Consider the following 9,369-nt stretch of genomic DNA (forward strand, 5'->3'; position numbering starts at 1 on the left):
TCCCCCCCACCCCCCGGCCTCTCCCCGTATCTCCTCTCCCTTCCTCCCTATCACCCCTCTCCACCCCCCCCCCTCCCCTATCTCCTCTCCCTTCCTCCCTATCACCACTCTCCCCCCTCTCCCCGTATCTCCTCTCCCTTCCTCCCTATCACCACTCTCCCCCCTCTCCCCGTATCTCCTCTCCCTTCCTCCCTATCACCACTCTCCCCCCTCTCCCCGTATCTCCTCTCCCTTCCTCCCTATCACCACTCTCCCCGTATCTCCTCTCCCTTCCTCCCTATCACCACTCTCCCCCCCTCTCCCCCGTATCTCCTCTCCCTTCCTCCCTATCACCACTCTCCCCCCTCTCCCCGTATCTCCTCTCCCTTCCTCCCTATCACCCCTCCCCCCCCCCCTCTCCCCTATCTCCTCTCCCTTCCTCCCTATCACCCCTCTCCCCTATCTCCTCTCCCTTCCTCCCTATCACCCTCTCCCCTATCTCCTCTCCCTTCCTCCCTATCACCCCTCTCCCCTTATCTCCTCTCCCTTTCCTCCCTATCACCACTCTCCCCCCTCTCCCCTTATCTCCTCTCCCTTCCTCCCTATCACCACTCTCCCCCCCTCTCCCCGTATCTCCTCTCCCTTCCTCCCTATCACCCCTCCCCCCCCCCCCTCTCCCCTATCTCCTCTCCCTTCCTCCCTATCACCCTCCCCCCCCCTTCCCCTTATCTCCTCTCCCTTCCTCCCTATCACCCCTCTCCCACTCTCCCCGTATCTCCTCTCCCTTCCTCCCTATCACCCCTCTCCACCCCCCCCTCTCCCCTATCTCCTCTCCCTTCCTCCCTATCACCACTCTCCCCCCTCTCCCCGTATCTCCTCTCCCTTCCTCCCTATCACCCCTCCCCCCCCCCTCTCCCCTATCTCCTCTCCCTTCCTCCCTATCACCCCTCTCCCCCCTCTCCCCTTATCTCCTCTCCCTTCCTCCCTATCACCACTCTCCCCCCTCTCCCCTTATCTCCTCTCCCTTCCTCCCTATCACCACTCTCCCCCCTCTCCCGGTATCTCCTCTCCCTTCCTCCCTATCACCCCTCCCCCCCCTCTCCCCTATCTCCTCTCCCTTCCTCCCTATCACCCCTCTCCCCTATCTCCTCTCCCTTCCTCCCTATCACCACTCTCCCCCCTCTCCCCGTATCTCCTCTCCCTTCCTCCCTATCACCCCTCCCCCCCCCCCTCTCCCCTATCTCCTCTCCCTTCCTCCCTATCACCACTCTCCCACTCTCCCCTATCTCCTCTCCCTTCCTCCCTATCACCACTCTCCCCACTCTCCCCTATCTCCTCTCCCTTCCTCCCTATCACCACTCTCCCACTCTCCCCGTATCTCCTCTCCCTTCCTCCCTATCACCCCTCTCTGTGTGTCAGCTGTCGCACCAGGAGGGAGTGCACGTGCAGACGTCCTTCATGTTCCTGACGATCGGCCTGGTGCCCATGCTGGTATCCACTGTGGCCTTCCTGCCCAAGACGCGCGTGCCCTGGCCCCTCCCCGCCAACTACGGCCAGCGGCGCCAGCAGTCATTGGACGAAAACTTGCTACGTAAGCAGAGGGCGTGGCAAAGGCGGCTGTCGGGTAATGAGCAGGAAGATGGCGGGCGGAGTCTGCCCTGTGTCAATCAACGTGATTGACGGTGTCAAGCCTTGTGTCGTCACGCCGTTTGCTCCTTTCTGCCATGGCTTTGCAATCCTTTTTTTCTTTTTCTTTTTTTAAATAAGACGCATTTGAACGGTCAGACTGGAACCTGTAAAGTCGCCTCCCACTGTGCGACTGTGACTCAAACGTGTCCCTGTGGGGGGTGGGGGTGGAAAGATTGATTCATGACGGCAGAGTATATCCTAAATTTACTGTTTAAACTAAAATCTAGACCTAATCGGATTTTCAGAAAATGACAATTCCTCCAACAAAAGGAACATCCCAATAAAAAGAATCGTAAGTTCTGCCTTTGGTCGCCAGTTACACGACTGCAGTTTTCATTCTTTTTTTTTGTACGCGTGTTGCTGAGACACTGTTGTCTTTTATTGAACATTTTCTAAACTTTGGGTGGATAAATCGTTTTACAAAACATTAGAAACAGAGCTGATATACAGTCTGGCTGCCTGATAATTTCACTGACAAATGTGTCCATCAGTCTGTCTTGAGGCTGGCTGTTTTGTCTGCTGTCTGTGCTGCTGTGGGTAACAGACGAGGGGTGAAGGGAGCACCCTGTCTCAGCCCTGTCCTGCCAGACAGCTCCACAACTGGACGTCTAGCCTCGCCTTTCCTGCTTCTTCCATTTTCACCTCTCCAAACCATGGTTGTGGTCTTCCTCCCAGTGGGTGGATTTCTCTTTGGAAACGATAACTCTGGTTGGACAGGCCTCCATCTTCAGAGTGATTTCCCCTTTTCACTCTCACAGCTGTGACTGTGCACGCTTTGAGACCTGAGGCGTTAAACATGGATCAGTGATCCTGGCTGTAAGTTCTCTGTCATTTAGATGTCAAGGTCACTGTAATTATTTCTGGTTTCAAGATGAAAAGAACCCATGGCAACAGAACGGTTGTCCCTGGCAACATTCTGTGAAGAACACCACTTTGATAGCAAATGCACTAGTGATGGAGTCTCCCGTCAGACCGACGGATGAGTAGGCAGCGCTAGGCAGGTTTATCTGTCGGTGTGTGTCCTCACATGGGAGAAGAGGCCGATTCTGGATGCGCAGCGCTTCCCACAGGTGTTGCAAGGGAAAACGTCTCCAGAAGTTAAGCCCTGCTTCCTCACTCACGCTTCTCCTTAATGGCCAGCGTTCTCTTGTTTTCAAACGTCTTTATACCACTAGAGCACATCATCCTCCAGCAAGAGCAGTCAAAGGCATCAGTTTCCCAGGAAGTGATGTCTATGTCACAGGCTTTGAGTGTTGTCTTCAAGGTGTCCTTGAAGCGCTTGCAGGGTCTTCCAAGTTCGCGGTGGCTTTCCTTCAGCTGGCCACACAAAAGCATCTTCGGGATCCTGCTGTCTGCCATGTGGACAACGTGTCCTGTCCAGCGTAGCTGGCACTGCATCAGCAGGCTTTCGATGCTGGGCAGGCCGCTCCTCTCTAGGACCAGGAGGTTGGAGACCCTGTCTTGCCAATTTTTGCCGAGGATCTTTCATAGGCATCTCTGGTGAAACTGCTTGGTTGTTGAATGTGACGGCGATACGTCGTCCATGTTTCACAGTAGTACAACAAGGTGGTCAGCACAACAGCTCTGTAGGTTTTGATTTTGGTGCTGGGCCTGATGCCTTTGCAGGGTTCGTCATTAACATTTTTTCACATGAGCGCCTGCGCTCTAGTTTCAGAATTTTGATCAGCGCAAACTGAAAACTAAGAGCGCACACTAAAAACATAGAGCAACAAGTCTCAAACATAAATTCATTTTGATTTTGCACGGCCGCGAAATCGATCGTGTGCTCCACTTTTCTACTCTTCAAGTCTGAAGAGCGCTCTTTTGCATAGCCTTCCCTGATTCACTAGGCCTACTTCCGGTTGAACTGACAAAACGTAAACAGACGGCTTTCAAACTTCGGTAAATGCAAAACGATCGCGCTTTTGACTCTTGTTTGTGATGGACAATGGAATAACAATTTAGATACAGTAGTGTATGCTTATGTCTTTTCAAAATCAAGAGCGCAAGCGCTCTGAGTCAAGGAATTTTCCAGAGCGCAATTTGTTTTTTCAGAGCGTTCCGCTCAGCGCTCCCGTTAGTGACGAACCCTGCTTTGTTGTTCCACAGCCTGTTGTTGAGTCTGCCAAAGGCGGAGCTGGCCTTGGCGATGCGCAGCGTCACTTCTGCATCAAGGGCTCCGTTGCTGCATAGGGTGCTGCCCAGGTAGCAAAACTTGTCGACTGACTTGATCTCTGTGTCATCGATCTTGAATGCAGGTAGGGGGTAGGCACTGGCGTTCTGTGAGCTAGCTGGTTGGTACATGGACTCGGTCTTGCTGAGGCTGATGGTGAGTCCAGAGCGCCTGCAGGAGGCTGAGAACCTGTCCATAATGAACTGCATGTCCTCATGGGTGTGTGTAGCAAGCGCGCAGTCCCAGTGCAGTAGAAGGTGTAGCCCCCTCAACTTCCTCCAGCTGGGTTTCACCGGCAAACCTGGTTTCGCTCAGGGCTGCGATGTCCACCTGGTAGCGATCAAGCATTCTAGCAATGAGCGTTGTGCGCCTTTCTGGTCTGTCGTCTCTGTATAAACGGGTGCGAACATTCCAGGCACCCAGAGTCAGGGCATGACTGGTTCTTTTCATTGCCTGACCAGCACAGGTGACTTTTTTAAGTGAAGAGTTGTGCAGTCCCTTCCCCACTCTGAAACAGAACTTAGTGTCACACTCGAACAGTGAAAGAAAAATTGAAGTGTGTGATGTTATTGTCAGTGTGGATCCAGTCTGACCGTCTGACATCAGCTTTAGGGGGGCACACAGCTAGAGAGGTTCAGTCATCAGCGGTGAGTGTAGCGGGCCAGTTCACTTCTCTTGGGGTGAGGATACCTACAGACATTGCGTGTCCGGTTTCCGTGGTCACTTCTAATTCATGATGTGTGTTAAAATGACATATCATGCACACATAGTGTAATTCATGATGTGTGTTAAAATGACATATTATGCACACATAGTGTAATTCATGATGTGTGTTAAAATGACATATTATGCACACATAGTGTAATTCATGATGTGTGTTAAAATGACATTATGCACACATAGTGTAATTCATGATGTGTGTTAAAATGACATATTATACACACATAGTGTAATTCATGATGTGTGTTAAAATGACATATTATGCACACATAGTGTAATTCATGATGTGTGTTAAAATGACATATTATGCACACATAGTGTAATTCATGATGTGTGTTAAAATGACATATTATGCACACATAGTGTAATTCATGATGTTTGTTAAAATGACATATTATGCACACATAGTGTAATTCATGTTGTGTGTTAAAATGACACATTATGCACACATAGTGTAATTCATGATGTGTGTTAAAATGACATGCACACATAGTGTAATTCATGATGTTTGTTAAAATGACATATTATGCACACATAGTGTAATTCATGATGTGTGTTAAAATGACATATGCACACATAGTGTAATTCATGATGTGTGTTAAAATGACATATCCTCAGCCAGCATGCAGGCTGTTTTGCTGTCTTGTGCTGCTTCCAGCTGTTAGATTGCTCTGGACATTAACTGACTTAGATTAATGTGTAGCTAGTTAATCAGTTAGCTACTTGGTTAGCTAGTTAATGAAAACATAAAGAAATAAAACCGAAAGAATTACCACCAATATCGCATTTCAGCGCCATCTGAAATACGACCAGATCATTGGTTGGTTCTTCACAAGCCTACTGTTTTTAATTGTCGGTGATGGGACAGGCCATATTTCGTTCACATCACACAGGAATGTCCAGCCATTTTTTGTGTGTTTCTGGCAGCACACAGGTAGTATTCCACTCGAACTGACTCGCGATGAAAGGGCTTTGACATCACAATCGATGACTGCACCTCTCTAAAGCAAACACACTTGCAGTGTAGTGTTCTATCGCGCAGCTTGACATTCTTCTACGTAGCCTGTGACGTCATGCATTTTCTTCGTCAACGTTTCACTTTCTGTTCCTTTCCTGTCTGACGCGTTTTTCACCGTCTCCTGAGATGTCTTCGGATTTCTGCGTCACAATCCGTCACATTTCTGAGACGAATGCACCCATGCCTGCCTTATGATGTCATACTTTTCGCTGCGTCATTTTCTCTGTCCTGTTTCTGACGTCATGCACTCTCTTTTTCTTCTTTTCTTGGTGTTTCTTTTGGGCTGTCTCGTTGTTTCTTGAACTTCGTGAAAAAAGGGTTTATATTGTATGTGTGTGATAACTGAAACTTACAATACGAACATAATTTTGAATAAGATATTGTGGGAACATCTGCAAACATGTTCACTAAGACATCTGAGCTGTGTAGGGATACGGAGAAAAATATGTTGATTAAGACATTGTGGTTTGTGGGGATAAAGGGAAACATTATGTTGAATATGACATTGTGGTGTGGGGATATAGGGACACACGTTGAATAAGACATTGTGGTGTGGGGATATAGGGAAACATGTTGAATAAGACATTGTGGTGTGGGGATATAGGGAAACATTATGTTGAATAAGACATTGTGGTGTGGGGATATAGGGAAACATTATGTTGAATAAGACATTGTGGTGTGGGGATATAGGGAAACATTATGTTGAATAAGACATTGTGGTGTGGGGATATAGGGAAACATTATGTTGAATAAGACATTGTTGTGTGTGGGGATATAGGGAAACATTATGTTGAATAAGACATTGTGGTGTGTGGGGATATAGGGAAACATTATGTTGAATAAGACATTGTGGTGTGGGGATATAGGGAAACATTATGTTGAATAAGACATTGTTGCGTGTGGGGATATAGGGAAATATGTTGAATAAGACATCTGAGCTGTGTAGGGATATAGGGAAACATGTTGAATAAGACATTGTTGTGTGTGGGGATATAGGGAAACAATATGTTGAATAAGACATTGTGGTGTGTGGGGATATAGGGAAACATGTTGAATAAGACATTGTGGTGTGTGGGGATTTAGGGAAACATTATGTTGAATAAGACATTGTGGTGTGTAGGGATATAGGGAAACATGTTGAATAAGACATTGTGGTGTGTGGGGATATAGGGAAACATGTTGAATAAGACATTGTGGTGTGTGAGGATATAGGGAAACATGTTGAATAAGACATTGTGGTGTGTGGGGATATATGGAAACATGTGAATAAGACATTGTGGTGTGTGAGGATATAGGGAAACATGTTGAATAAGACATTGTGGTGTGTGGGGATATAGGGAAACATGTTGAATAAGACATTGTGGTTTGTGGGGGTATGGGGAAACATTGTGGTGTGGGGATATAGGGAAACATGTTGAATAAGACATTGTGGTGTGTGGGGATATAGGGACACATGTTGAATAAGACATTGTGGTGTGTGGGGATATAGGGAAACATGTTGAATAAGACATTGTTATGTGGGGATACAGGGAAACATGTTGAATAAGACATTGTGGTGTGTGGGGATATAGGGAAACATGTTGAATAAGGCATTGTGATGTGGGGATACATGGAAACATGTTGAATAAGACATTGTTGTGTGTGGGGATATAGGGAAACATTATGTTCCATAAGACATTGTTGTGTGTGGGGATATAGGGAAACGTTATGTTGAATAAGACATTGTGGTGTGGGGATATAGGGAAACATGTTGAATAAGACATTGTGGTGTGATGATATAGGGAAACATGTTGAATAAGACATTGTGGTGTGGGGATATGGGGAAACACTATGTTGAATAAGACATTGTTGTGTGTGGGGATATCGGGAAACATGTTGAATAAGACATTGTGGTGTGGAGATATAGGGAAACATGTTGAATAAGACATTGTGGTGTGTGGGGATATAGGCAACATGTTAAATAAGACATTGTGGTGTGGGGATATAGGGAAACATGTTGAATAAAACATTGTGGTGTGTGGGGATATAGGGAAATATTATCTGGAATGAGTCTCACACACACACACACACATACACACACACACACACACACACACACACACACACACACACACACACACACACACACACACACATTAATTTTCATCATAATTTCTCTGTGCTGCAAAGATTTCACTTGAATCATGCGATTCAGGTGGATGTAAATGTGAAGTTTCGTATGTCGTGTGTTAATCGCTCTCTTTTCGTGAACACAGTTATAGGCAACGATGTGTCCATGAGATCGATGCTGCGTTATCCTTATACATGCACTGAGTGTAACTATACCTACACATTGATACATGTCTGTGTGTCTCTGAAACAACGGCAGATACGTACGTCGGCCAGTGTGTTAATGTCTCCACTGTTGGGAAAAAAAATTCATTCATTCATTCATTCATTCATTCAATAACTCCCACATCCATCTTGACGCCAGCCCAGAAAAATACAACAACAAAAAGGTCGGTTTCAATGGACATTTTGCAGAAGCAGGTGTAGTGAAATTCCGTCGTCCAGTACCCAAGTTCTGGCCTAAGGGGGGTAACCAGCTGTTGGTGGGCGCCATGCTTTGGCACGGAGTGCACTCCCTTCACACGGCACAGGCGGAAACTCTGTTGGTGGATTTCGGTCATTTGACAGACAGTCTGGGATCTGGTAGGTGTGTGTGAGAGAGAGAGAGAGAGAGAGAGAGTGTGTGCGTGTGTGTATATATCTCTGTGCGTGTGCCACAAGTTATACAGGAGTACAGACACTACAGACAGGTGAACAGAGATGTGCACAAACAGGTGTACAGACACAGCCAGGTGTACAGACAGGTGCACAGACAGGTGTACAGACACAGCCAGGTGTACAGACAGGTGCACAGACAGGTGTACAGACAGACAGGTGTACAAACAGGTGTACAGACACTACAGACAGGTGTACAGTCAGGTGTACAGACGCTACAGACAGGTGTACAGACACTACAGACAGGTGTACAGACATTTCAGACAGGTGTACAGACACTACAGACAGGTGTACAGACAACTCTACACACACAACAGACAGGTGTACAGTCAGGTGTACAGACACTACTACAGACAGGTGTACACTAGAGACAGGTGTACAGACACTACAGACAGGTGTACAGTCACTAGAGACAGGTGTACAGTCAGGTGTACAGACACTAGAGACAGGTGTACAGACACTACTACAGACAGGTGTACAGACACTATTACAGACAGGTGTACACACTACAGACAGGTGTACAGACACTACAGACAGGTGTACAGACACTAGAGACAGGTGTACAGTCATTATTACAGACAGGTGTACACACTACAGACAGGTGTACAGACACTACTACAGACAGGTGGACACTACAGACAGGTGTACAGACACTACAGACAGGTGTACAGACACTACTACAGACAGGTGTACAGACACTACAGACAGGTGTACAGACACTACTACAGAGACAGGTGTACAGACACTAGAGACAGGTGTACAGTCACTACTACAGACAGGTGTACAGACACTACTACAGACAGGTGTACAGACACTACAGACAGGTGTACAGACACTACAGACAGGTGTACACACTACAGACAGGTGTACAGACACTACAGACAGGTGTACAGACACTACAGACAGGTGTACAGACACTATTACAGACAGGTGTACACACTACAGACAGGTGTACAGACACTACAGACAGGTGTACAGACACTAGAGACAGGTGTACAGACACTACTACAGACAGGTGTACAGACAC

This window comes from Babylonia areolata, chromosome 12 (genome assembly GCF_041734735.1).
Source record: "Babylonia areolata isolate BAREFJ2019XMU chromosome 12, ASM4173473v1, whole genome shotgun sequence".
NCBI lineage: Eukaryota > Metazoa > Mollusca > Gastropoda > Neogastropoda > Buccinidae > Babylonia > Babylonia areolata.